Consider the following 14,106-nt stretch of genomic DNA (forward strand, 5'->3'; position numbering starts at 1 on the left):
CAACTCCCCCCTTCCTTCCCTCCTTCCTCTCTCCAGCCGTTCAGCAGTGTAATAAATAGCTGAGGATCTACCTTGTGAAAGGCACAAGAGAAAAGAAGCTGCTGCCCTCCTGGAATGTATATTCTAAAAGGCTTACTCATAGCAATAATAATATGCTTATCTTTCTCTTATGTATCAGAAACCCAAGGAATAAATGTGGTGGTAGTTTTTGGTCTACCACAGGTTAGATGGCTCATGAATGAGTTTTTGTTCACTTCATTTCCGGCCAAAGACTATCTGCTTTCTTATCTTCCTTCCCCTTTCTCATTTCTGTATAGTACTCTACCTGTTTTAAGAGTTGGTTCTACCTTTCTTCTTGATCCACTTGATCTCAAAGCAACCTTTCTAGAACATTGTTTTCTCCATCACAAGGCAGTTGTTTCCAGATGGTAAAGCCTGATCATTTAAGAACTCTTGATGGAGACATTTTGTGAATAGGTGAATAGTTTCAGTGTTTTTTTTTCTTTTTTGGTTCTGCACTGACGCCTCAGATATTTGGTTGGAAGTTGTAGGCCTAGTTTTCCTTGGAACATCACATATTCAGTAAATCCCTTGATTAATCTTACTTTGTGTCATGGAAGAACATGGAATTTCTTTGAAATTTAATCTGCAAAGTTTCAAAGAAAGTCTTCAGGGTCTATCAAGGTAGCATAACAATATTTAAACAAGATCAACAATAGAAATTAAGCTGAACTCTTGAAGAATTTCCATAGATATGTGATTATTTTGGACCTTGGGTGTTATGAATGATGTGGTATGACATAAGACATTGTGAATATATGGCATGATACAATGTATCTCTCAGGGGAATAATATTGAAATTATTTATAAAATAATTTCTTCTAAGTTAATTCCATTGTTTTATTGTTCTGTTTGGTTGTTAATTCCAGGGTTCCTCTGTGAATTTTCTGAAACGTTTTAGGTTGAAACCTGAAGCACTGTTACTCTGTACATTTTGTGAGATTCAACTGAATATGTCTAGTTCTTGACTGCTAATTATTTCTATACACAGGTTCCTAATGATTATTAGGCTTCATCCTGTCTCAAGGGTTTTTTCTCCTAAATGGAAATTTGTATTTATGAAATAACACCATACTAGTTATTTAATGGAGTATTGTCTATCAACATTGCCTGTTCTGCTGAATATACTTACCACTTCCACAGAGGTTTCATTTTTGGCTTTTTTTGGGGGGGTTAGATTATTCTCTGTATTGAAGGAAATAATTATATTTATAATGACAGGAACATAACCTTTTCTTAGGTGAGTTACTTTCCTAGGTAGATAACGCAATTTAATCCTCTGTTACATATTTTATTCATAAGATGAAGTAAAAATCACCTACCCTCTGAAACATTCAATTTTTATTCCAGAAGCAGTTTATGTAATAGTCCTGAAGGCTTTTTCTGGAGGCTCCACTTTTTCCTACGTGTCTTGTTAAGCTATGGCCAAACAGCAAATTACCCAGCCTTTGAGAGTAGGTGATAAATAAAATAACTGGATTGAGGTGGTCCAAGGAGATTTTGCAAAGTCATCTACTCTATCATGTATTTTTGACTGTTCTTCAGGTGAAAAGTAGTTTATAATTAATAGATGAACCAAACCAATTCAAGATTGTTAATTGAAAGTGTGCAAGTAGGCAGCAAACCAGCATTTTCTGAGATCATCGTATCATTTTATCTTTCAACAACCTTCTAAGGAAAAATGTTATTTTTTTCCTGTGTCACTGATGATAAACTGATGATAACTTTCTCACTATTAGGCATTGAGTTAGAAACAAGAGTAAGATTATAATATAGGCTTATGGCATGCTGCAATGAACTGAATGTGTCTCCGTTACGTGCATATGTTGAAACCTTAAATCCCCAATGTGGTGGTATTAGGAGGTGGGGCCTTTGGGAGGTGATTAGGTTTACAGGGGGCTATTAGGGTGGAGCCCCCACAATGGGATTAATATCCTTATAAGAAAAGATCAGAGAGAGAATGTCTCTCCTCCATCCCCCTTGTGAGGATACAGCAAGAAGGCAGCTGTCTGCAAGAAAGCCCTCACCAGAAACCGAATTGGCTGACATCTTGATCTTGGACTTTCCAGCCTCCAGAATTGTCAGAAATACATTTCTGTTGCTTAAGCAACTCAGTCTATGGCATTTTGTTACAGTAGCCTGAGCTGATTAAGACAGCTGACTTGTTTAGGAATAGCAATCTTGGCTCTGCTTAGGGAATTTCTACTTTGAAGATTACCAGAAACGAGAGAAAGAGGAAACCACTTGGTCATCATGATTTGAAAAAAAATTCATAGAGTTTATCAGTACTGAAAAAAAAAAGATAACAAATGAGCAGTTTAACTAGAAAGGAAGAGAAAAGAATAGAAAGTTCTCTCTGAGGCCTTGGCCTCACCTTTGGAAAAGGAGTCAAGCTGGTATACGGCAAATAAAACTTTCAGCCTGGGGCTTGCCAAAATGTCAGAGAAGATTTCATTGTCTTTCTACTCTTGTCAGTGCAGTCTCTCCAGCTTAAGGAAAACAACTGTGTAACCACATAATTCCTTGTGTCACTCATAAGAACTGAGAGTACTTCCTGAAGTGGATATTCCATTGTCTGAAAGCAAACTGCTTATTCAGGCCAGACAAATGAGCTCTTCTGAAGCGCCATGCAATGTACTCCCTCAAAGCTGAATGATTGATTCTTCTCTTCCCTCTCCTCTGTCTTTTGATGGACAAAAATCTGCTCAGAATCAAAAGACATTGTCACTGCCTATGGTTTCTTTTCCTTTCCTTATTTTTTGGAATATTATAAAGATTTATCTTAATTTCTTTTCCAGATAGATCTACTATCTCTAATTCCTGAGGTGCCAATTCTCCCATTGTTTGGTGGTTTGTTTTCTCTCCGTGGTTTGTCATGTTTTCTTATTAGCTCATCGCAGCAGAGGGTGCTTCCTGAGCCCTAGGAAACCTGGGCCATTGAAGTGGTCTTGTAGGTTGGTGTGGGGTTGCTGTCAGTCAGGACCCTACAGATCTCAGTGTTTCAGGGCACTTTTTATGTTAATGTGTCACTCTTGAATTTCTGTTTCACTTAGCAGTAGAAGTTAGACCACACATCTGAGCATGGGCTGGAGTTCAGGCTTTAATGACTCAGAGATCACTTCTTTTATCTACTGGCTCAGGGAGAAGGTAAGATTTGTGATGCTTGTCCAGGCCAGTGCACGGAGTTGTTCTATTTCCCATCTCAAATATGTGTGGTCCTTATGCTCTTGGGAGTTTTCAGAAGGTTCATTTCAAGCCCTCCTTTTTTTCTCAGGCTTGATTTCTCATGTTCTCTCTCTCTGAGTGTGTTACCTCAGATGCCAGCCTCTGGGGTCTATATCTGAGACTGAAACCCTGTGAGTCATGGCCTTCAGCTCCTCGCTCGTGTTTTGAGTTCTTTTCTATTTCTGGCACATGGAAATTTCTTTCTTGTTTTCACCCTCAGCTTATTTTTTGGTTATTTTATCTTTTATTCAGCATTTCTATGTGTTTTGGAGTAGAATGTATTTTGTCAATGCAGTCTACCATATTGATTGGAGGTTTCCCATTACTGAAATCGTGATATTTTTATTCTATTTATAGTTACCTGTTGATTTTCCTGAACATTTTGTTATTCTAACCTTGGTTACACTTGTGAGATGACTGTATATATACTTTGATAGAAAACTATGTCTATAATGTGCTGGCTCATTAAGAAATAACTTATTTAACTATGTAGTTAAACAGATATTAATTCAGAAACCACATTAGCCTAGAAAATAATGTGAAATATATTTAAGCTTAGAATTTACAAGAAGGCTCTTAGAAAGGTTGAAAGCAAAATTTGCAGAGTGCCTAAGGGTTGAAATTTCATTGACTCTTTTGAGCAATGAAACTTTGGCAAAGGATATGTTTTAATGAGGCTTTTTTTTTCCCCTTGAGAGAGAAGACTGGAGTTCTACTTGCTGTATATAAAACTCCCTATAACCTCTTAACAGGTGTTCCAAGAATAAAGAAAACTACTGTTCTGCTCTCCTTGGAGACATCTTACCTGACACACAGATCCAGATTCAGCCACAAGGGTAGAGTAGGGGATTACACGATTAAATTGGTCCTTTTCTTGAGCTTCAGAATCAGAACAGAAAGGAGATTCCCATTTTGGATCTGAAATCAAGTGGTTTGGACAATACTTTTTGTTATACTTTGTCCTTGTCCCTTTCTTTAACTCATGCGTTTTCAGGAGGAAGATGTTAATGTTTAATGAAGATACAATTCAGTTCATCTACTTTCAAGTTAAATTTATATTTTTAAAACTGTGCCCAGTGAAAAGCTTTATTTGGTCTACTTTCTAGAAATACAATGCTATCAAATAAAGAGGACTGGAAGGCTGCAATTCTTTGGAACAGAATATTCCAGAACAGAACTGAAACCATGTGCCTATTTAAAGCATATTTGAAAAAGCTTGTATCACATTTTGTCTCATCATGAGTTTAATGTCATTGGTAGGAAAGGGAAGGTAAAAATAGCTGTCTAAACCCCTGACTAAAGATTCTTGACCTGTTAAGAATTTCTCTTAAGATGCAGGAAATGAGATTATCATCTTTTCAGAGGGGTCAACACCAGGGGAAGGGTTAGAAGAGTGTGCGGCAATCAAAACAGAAACAAAATGAAAACAGAACACACTCCCCCTCTACCCTAACACCTCATAAAAGTAAAATCCCAACCGAAACAATGAAAACCCAAGAGCTCTAAATAAGACCTAGTACACTGAAAGATCCCAATAAAAATATGTAGTACTATATATATATATATATATGGATATATATAAAGTAACAGGATGTTTTGAAAGCTGTGGGACATCTGGCCAGGTGAGGAAAGAGTATAAAAAGGTAGAAAAGAGGAAGGCCCTATTGTAATCATAAGGAGTTTCCTTAAATTTCTGGGAGAAACCTTAGAGGCAGGGTCTCTGAATTCCATACCATATATGAAGACACTTAGCCACTTTTGGTTTCTTTACCTTTGGGGCTTATCAGTAGTCTGCTACAAGCTAAGAACTTATTTGGGAGCATGTGTGACCCTCTTGTATAGGGTAATCAAAACTAAAAGTTTCTGTAATGCCATGTGGTGAAAAGCACAGTGTCTGTGCTTTTGTTAGCTTGGGTCACATTTCTATTTTTACAAGCAGAGTTTTTCTCCAATCAAGTCTGTTTCCAAGGAATCTGAGAAATAATCTCTCTTTATTTCATTATATCATTTCATTATAAAGAAAGACACTGATGAATTTGGCCAAAATTATGGTCAAAATGATATTGTGGCTGTTCATTGGGATAAAGTCATATTCTAGGTATTTCTAATAGTACTGGCACAATGTACAAAGACTTACATCTTGAGAAGGAGGAATCTGAATTGAGTCTTCTAGTTTTTTCGATTTCGGAGGTTTCCTCTTTAAAAGGGCAAATGTTTTTATGTGCCAACTCATGTGAAAAGTTAGGTTATCAGGTACATAGTCTCCTTTCCCATTTTCAAAAATATAGTTGCTTATTAAATTCTTATACATGTAACAGAAACAACACAAATAAAAGTTTTTGGTGAAAACAGAATTCTGTCTCTATTTCACATCTTCTCACAATTCTCCAGGCCAGAGTTTTGGGATTGCCCTTTCTCTACACTAAATTCTCTTTCTCTGCAGGGTTATAAACTCATGACCCTGTGACAATAGACTAAGAGGACTTTCCTCTGTACTGTGATAGATGACATTGTGACCTGAGTCCTTCCAGGGAGATTTTTTTTGTCTTGTCTGAAATGAATATAGTACCTCTTCACGGCCTAGGCAAATCTGAATATGAGTAATGATAAGAGTGTCAAAGTGGAACATATAGTCTCAAGAATTCTTACCATTCCCACTATTTTGTATTTGGTGACTTGATTTCAAAAATAAAATACACATGATATAAGTGTGGGAAGGGACCATAGATATAAGGCAATCTAACCTCCAACAATTAATGGTGAGGAATCATTAATTGTTTTAATTATTTAATTGTAAGCAAATCATTAGACTTCTTGGTTCTAGACTCAAAGATCCAGAGATGTTTGAGTCTAGAACGAAGAAGCCTAATGATTTGTTTCACAAACTCTCCTAGTGTTCTTGTTTGGTTAGGGACTTTTGTGGATGAATCCAAAGGATAACAATTACTCCAAGAGGGAAAGGAAATAAGGGTCAGTGATCCATAATCTCTGTTTATCCCAGTACTCCACAGATATCTAAGGGCATCATCTCAAGAGCTAATAATGCAAATGATTATCTAATTAATAACTCTGTGCTGTTCTTTGGAAAAAATATGCAAGGTTGTTCCTGCAGCAAGTACGTTACAGACTTCAATAAATTTCATAAGATTTATTTCTATAATCCCTGCCTCATACTGCCTACCCCACAATTCAAATCTTAAAGTTATGAAGTTTGGGTTATTTTGATCATGGACATTTGATGTTTAAGCGGGATGGGATAGGGTTCAAAACTTAATATAAGTATCTGGGTTTTGTTATGGAGTGATGCAAACTTTGGTGAATCTCTTGACAATATTGGGATTGGGAAATCTGCCAAGAATATTGCTTCTACTTGGTGACTAAACACTATAAGACTTTCTCCAGTATGGCAAGTATTGAGAAATGTGGATTTTCATAGTTTATGAAATCTCTTAGTAAAAAAAGAAGTAACGGTTTTTTTTTTTTTTTTTTTTCAAAATACCTTCAAAAAAGGAAAATTTCTATTGATCATTTGTGAGTTTATATCTATATTTCGGTGGTTCTCATCTAGGGGCAAAGTTGCCCCCGAGGGAATATTTGGCAACGTGTAGAGGCATTTTTGGTAGTCATGACTGGGGTGGAGGATGCTATTGGCATCTAGTGGATCGAGGACAGGAATGTTGCTAAACATCATACATGTACAAGTAACACTGCGCCCTAAAAAAGTATTATGTGTCCTAAATGTCAGTATTTTTGAGGTTGAGAAGCCTTTCATAATTTTTTATTGTTTCATAGGATATTAACAGTTTGCATAATTTGCGATGGCCGGGTAACTCTAATTTATCCACCATCCATGGTTGAAGGCCAGCACATGCCAAACCCATCTTTTCAATGTTCTTCAAAAGGTAGTTTTATAGATCATAGAAGGTGGTACTGGGCAAGCCCTCTGTCTCCTCCTGACTCTTCAAAACATCCTCCTGCGAGGTTAGGTCCTCTACTGGCATTTTACAAACACTGAAATTGAGCACACTTTGTAACTTCAAAAAGCATGACCTAAGAATTACTTAAAAAGCCAAAGAAAATGGCTGAACCCTTATCCTTCTCTCACCTCCCACAAATATACCAGAGTCAGCCTGCATGATCACTAGCCTTTCAGTCTTTAAAAACAAACAAAAAAGAGAAAGAAAGAGACTTCTTTCTTCTCCTTGTCTTAAGCCTGTTAAACTGTAGCATATTTAGTATAAAGGATTTTGCATTTTATGACCACCTAGTTTACTATAAAAGAAGAACATCAAACAGCTTTGCCTAATTTCTAAGTTGCACATTGTCCACGTTTAGCTGATGATTGGGGCATATTCATCCTTTCCCACATACCTGAATAGAAAAGGAAAAGATGTATTTGTCTCCTTGTTGTATTCTGAAATGCTTATTTGTAGTTGTTATGTTAGTACCATCTTCCTAGGTCTGGACTGTTCTTATTTTCATAGTAACCATATAGCCTATAACTCCTTTAAAAGGTGATCTATTGTTTTTTTTTTCTAGTAAATTAGAATTTCTTGCCTTTGTGCTTTGCTTTTTAAAAAATCCATGATTTGGGATTGTGAGCAAGTAGAGAGATGAGAGGATGCCACACACACTGAATGAAATGTGTATTTAATCTGTAAGAAATATATGTGGGTTCCCTTTGTGTTAGGTAGTTTTTCTCTAATATTATTTTTAAATCTACTTGATATAATAAACTACATATAAGGTCCAGCTGTTCAGCGTATTCAGCACAATGAACATTATCAATAATACACGACATTCTGATGTCTACAACATGCCAGCTTTGTGCTGAATTCTTCTTTTATGTCATCTACTTTAAAACAATTTCTTAGAACAACCCCATGGGGAAGATGCTATTATTATCCCCATTCTACAGATAAGGAAATAAAGCTTGGAAAAGTTAGGAAATAAAGCCGATATCATTGATTATTGGGTGGTAGTGGTGGAAGTAGAATCCAGTCTGTCACTGAACCATGAAGCTACTATACCTCACCATTCAGTAAGCATCGATTGCAGGCAGGCTAGGGGCTGGGGCTGGAAGGATGAATGGTACAGTGCCTTCCTTCAAGGAACTCACAACTGAGTGAAGGAAATGGATACACAAACAGATAACTGTTTCAGCCTGAATATATTCACAGGATGTTACCAGTGTACAGAACGTCTGACCTAGAAACTGGATTGGGTGCCTTATGAATGACCCTGCTACAGGGCCCTCTCTCTCCGATTACATTAAACCCAGGAACATGTCCAGCTTGGCCTCTGTGCTTCATGGAGGGTGCTCTGACCCTACAGAGGGATGGAAATCAGGTAGGAGGTGGTCTGATGCCTCCCCCTGCAAAGTTAAGGACCACAAATGCCAGGTTCAGATGAGGTTGCTATCCTCTGGGAACACCGATCTTCAGTCAAGATGCTTGGAGGAAGTGGATCAGGGTCTGTGATTCTTACGTGTACAGGATATAGAGATTACCAGCAATGGTCCTGTGTGGGTTGGTGATGGTTATAGGAAAGTTCTCTTGGATACAGGCAGCTCTGGGAACCCTCTAAGACCATAGAACAAATCCTGCATTTTTATACATGGGGAAGATAAGACTTGTCTTAGGTAAGTGTTCCTTATAAAACAAAGGGAGCTTGACTTTCTTGGCCAAGAGCATTTAAGCACTAGAGAGGGATTTGAATCCACACAGCCTATGGACAGATTCCACGTTCTTAATCAGAGGCTGACAGCCTCTCGTTGAAATATAGCAAGACTGGCTGGCCCATTTTGGGCTGGCACAGACTACGATTGAAGGTACAGGATTGTCTATTAAAGTCTTGAGGTTTCCTCATTTTCCCATTCAGTACTTTGCTCTCATTTGCATCTGTATCTTTTCTGCTTGTGACATTATTGATGTTATCTGTCCCTCAAGTTCTTCCTGTCCTTTAACTTTCCCTCTGACTTCTGTCACCAATTTTTCCATCTCTTTCTATGTAAGTCTTTCCTAACCGAAGTTCTGTTAGTATACTTTATTAAAAAATTCCTCTGTGAAAAAGACACCCCAAACTTCCAATTTCTTGGCCCTATCCACTTCCCCATTTCCTCACAGCCTTTAAAAGGAACCCACCCTGCCCCATCTTGATTTCAGACCTCTGGCCTCCAGATTGGTGAGACAACGCAGTGCTATTGTTTAAGCCACTCAGTTCACCATACTTTGTCATAGCAGCCCCGGGAGACAGATACACCTTTCGTTCAGCACAGATGCCATGGTCTGACATCATAACCACCCCACAAATCCCATAACCACTTTTGTCATACTTGCCTGGCATTCCCTCCTGTAGCATACTGGTGAGACCCATTTATTTGCATACTCCGGGGCTGAACTTGTGCAACAGAACATCATGGGAAGGAAACATATCCCTGCAAACTGGTCTTGCTTACCTTGAGGTTGCCCAGGCTGGCAACCTCAAGTGGGCTCTTGGTGTTGCCCAGCTACCATGCTACCTCTCCCTAGAGTCAGCTCTCTCTCCTGCCATCTGACACGACCGTTATAGACCTTCTTTGTCTTCAACCTTTCAGCACATCCTTCCCACCTGCCTGCTCCAGTGGTGACTCTGCTGCCCAGCTCATGGAGAAAATGGAAGTAATTGGGAGAGAACTTCTGTGTGCTCCCCCACTATGCACATCCACACTCCCGTTTCTGTATCAAGGTTTTCTGCCTTCTCTCTTATTATTATGAGGAACCACCCATGTCCTGTCTTCAGCCTGCTTCTCTCTTTTGCATCTGATCCTATCCCTCCTTGCCTATTCCAGAATATTGTTGAAAAACTACCTATCAGGTACCATGCTCAGTACCTGGGTGATGAGATCACTCATACCCCAAACCTCAGTGACGTACAAGTTACCCATGTGACAAACCGGCACTTGTACCCCTGAACCTAAAATAAACATTGAAAAAAATACATCATTTCAGCAATTTTCTCTGGAATTTTTCTCAATAGCCTTGTTATATGCTCATATGTGTTCCCCAAAAATTCATATGTAAAGTCCTAACCCCCAGTACCTCAGAAGGTGACTGTATTTGGAGATAGGGTCTCTACAACAGGTAATTAAGTTTAAAGGAGGTCATTGGAGTGGGCCCTAATCCAGTATGACTGATGTCCTTAATAAAGAGATCGGGATGCAGACGCACACAGAGGGAAGACCATGTGAAGACACCAAAAGATGATGGCCATCTGCAAGCCGAGAGGAGAGGCCTCGGGAGAAACCAACCCTGATGCCACCTTGATCTTGTACTTCTACTCTCCAGGACTGTGAGAAAATAAATGTCTGTTGTTTAAGTCACTCAGTCTGTGGTCCTTTGTCATGCCAGCTCTAGCAGACTGAGACAAGCCTATAAGTGTGCTGCCATTTCTCTCATCTTCAGCAGCCTGACCCTGTCTTTTTTTTTTTTTTTTTTTTTTGAGACAAGGTCTCACTCTGTTGCCCAGGGAGTGTAGTGACACAATCTTGGCTCACTGCAACCTCTGCCTCCTGGGATCAGTTGATTCTCTTGCCTCAGCCTTCCAAATAGCTGGGATTACAGGCATGCACCACCATGCCCAGCTAATTTTTGTATTTTTAGTAGAGACAGGGTTTTGCCATGTTGGCCAGGCTCTAACCCTTTCTTGATTCCTCATCTCCTTTCCTATGCTCCTTTCCAGAAAGACCTTGAGCTTTCTATATTGGCTGTGTCCACTTCCTCTCCTCTCAGTTTTTCTTCCATCTCATTTTCAGATCTCTGAGTACTGGAGTGTCCCAAAGATTAGTCTTTGAACCTCTCCATTTCTTTCCCCATAATTACTTCCTGTGTGACTTAATTTAGTCTCATGGCTTTAAATACTACTCATCAGCTGGCAACAGCTTAGTTCATCTCTCCCTTGCCCATTGGGTGTGTATACAACTGCTCACTCAAGACCTCTACTTGGAGGCCTAATTGCCAACTTCAAGTTAATATGTCCCAAACTAAACTTCTGATTTCCATTTCCCATCCCCCTAAAGCCCCAAATTCTGCTCTCTTTGCCATCTTCTCTCTCTTGGATGGCCATGCCCTCTTTCTATTTGTCCACACAAAGACAGACAAAACAAAACAAAATAACTTTGGAGTTATCCTTGAATGCTACCATTGTCTCATACTGGTCATCTAATCTATCAGCAAATCTTGCTGAATTATCTTACAAATATATCTAGAGTCTGACACTTACCACCTCTACCACCACCACTCTGGTCTAAACCTCCACCATCTCTCATCAGCATTATTGCAATTGGTACCCAACACATTTCCCTGCTTCAGTCCTTGCTTTTACTAGTCCTTCATTTTAGCCTCCATATAGCAAGCAGAGTGAGCCTTTAGAAATATAAGTCAATCATGTAACTGCTTGCCTTAGATCTCTCCAACAGCTCTCTGTCTCACTTAGAGTAAAGCCAGAGTCCTTACTCTAGAAGGACTAGAAGAAGTCAACAATTAAAATCTGCTCCTCCATCCCCTGAATCCATTACCTTTGTGAACACATCACTTGCCTTACTTCACCCTCATTCACTCAGCACCAGCCATGCTGATTGCCCTGCAATTTCTTAAAGATACGAGCATGCTCCCACCTTGGGGCCCTTGCACCTACTAACCCCTCTTTCTTGCACCTACTAATCCCAGAAAGAGGGGTTAGTAGGTGCAAGGGCCCCAAGGTGGGAGCATACTCGTATCTTTAAGGAGAGATAGCACTTGTACTGTGGGAGCATGCTCGTATCCATAAGGAGAGATAGCACTTGTACTGTGCTAACTGTGGGCCAAGTCTGTTCTAAGCACTTTGCAGGTAAGAACACATTTGATCTGCATGTCTCATGCCTTGACTTCCTTCAGATCTTTGCTCAATGTTCCGAGAAATGCCTTCTCTGACTACTATATGTATATGTGTATATATACATATATAAAAACTATATATTCTATATATAGAGTGTATAGATATATAAACTATATATTCTATATGTATATAGTTTATATATATAAACTATATATTCTATATGTATATAGTTTATATATATTCTATATATAGTTTGTATATAAGTTTGTGTGTGTGTGTGTGTGTGTGTGTGTGTGTGTATAAACCCCTCCCCATCTACCTCCTTCATCTCCCTATCCTCTTTACTGTGTGTTTTCCCCTAATCCTGTCATCATCATTCATGGGATACATTTACTTGTTTATTTTCTTATATGTTTCATTCACTGGAATCATTGTACACTTCATGAGGCAGGGATTTTTTGGTTCTCTGCTTGTCAAATCACTGAGTGACTGACTGAATTTTATACTTGGTGCTATTGGCAAGCCTACCTGAAATCGGTAATGCATTATCAGGGTCTTACAGCTCTCGTCTGTGGCCCTAGAATTGTATGTGCCAGACAGGCTCTGCGAGAGTGTGCAGGGGATGAGAGTGAGTTTAAAAAACATTTAAGGCTCTCCTCTCAAAGACCTTTTTGTTAGGTTGATAGCACTGCTCAAATACACGTGACACATTGATAATTTTTCTTTGTAGAGTTAGGAATGGAACATGGGGAGCTCAGGCACAGCTTCTGTGAAGAAGAGAATTTTGAGCCAGTCTTTAAAGAATGGCCAGGGTTTAGTAGCAGCACAGTGTGAGATGGGACACATAGTGGAGAGAAAACCAGGGTTTTGAGAGAATATGTATGGAGATGTTTGCATGTATTCACATACACATTTAGCCACTGTTTAGTCCTACTACAAACACAGAGAATACACACACACACACTCTCTCTCTCTCGCAGAATAGAATATTATTTTATTAAATGTTCTGTAACTTTCTAAAACTAATAATAAATTGACAGTACCTTTTTGAGACAAGTCACCTCCAATATTACTGAATTTGCTTCTGCAACTGTAAAATAGGAGGCATAATAGTGCCTGTTTCCTCAGGTTGGTGGTATAACAGTCAGTATAACCTAGTGGCTTCAAATTCTGACTCTGCTACTTTCTAACTGTATGACCTTGGACAAGTCATTTAGCCTCTCTATGCTTCAATTTCCTTATATGTGAAATGGGGATGATAATAAGTGCTTCATAAGATTGCTTTAAGAATTCAGGCTGGGCACGGTGGCTCACACCTTTAATCCCAGAACTTTAGGAGGACGAGGTGGGCAGATCATGAGTTCAGGTATTCGAGACCAGCCTGGGCAACACAGTAAGACCCTGTCTCTACTAAAAATACAAAAATTAGCCAGGTTTGGTGGCCTGTGCCTGTAATCCCAGCAACTTGGGAGGCTGAGGCATGAGAATCATTTGAATCTGGGAGGTGAAGGCTGCAGTGAGCTGAGATGGCACCACTGTACTCCAGCCTGGGCAACAGAGTAAGACTCTGTCTCAAAAAAAAAAAAAAAAAAATCAATGAATGAATATATGTGAAGTGTTAGAGCAGAGGCTGGCATATAGTGCTATATAAAGGTTAGCTGTCACCATCACTAGGTGAGAATGAACTATGATAATGAACTCACCGACCTATTACTAGGCAAAGATTAAGTATAAAGCCTTTGAAAAGTGATTTATCATGTTACACAAATGTATGCATGTGTGTATCTGTGAGGAGTTTCAAGTGAGTATGTGTAAGTGTGTGCATTTTTCACCCTTGCCACAGCATTGAATGGTGGTTAAAATGAATAGGCTGTTAGACATATAGTCTAGAATCTAATCCTGAATCCACTATGTACCAGCTGTGTATCCACTGGGAAATTACTCCATCTCTCTGTTCCTAAATATCCT

The sequence above is a fragment of the Macaca fascicularis genome, chromosome 5 (assembly GCF_037993035.2).
Source record: "Macaca fascicularis isolate 582-1 chromosome 5, T2T-MFA8v1.1".
Lineage (NCBI taxonomy): Eukaryota > Metazoa > Chordata > Mammalia > Primates > Cercopithecidae > Macaca > Macaca fascicularis.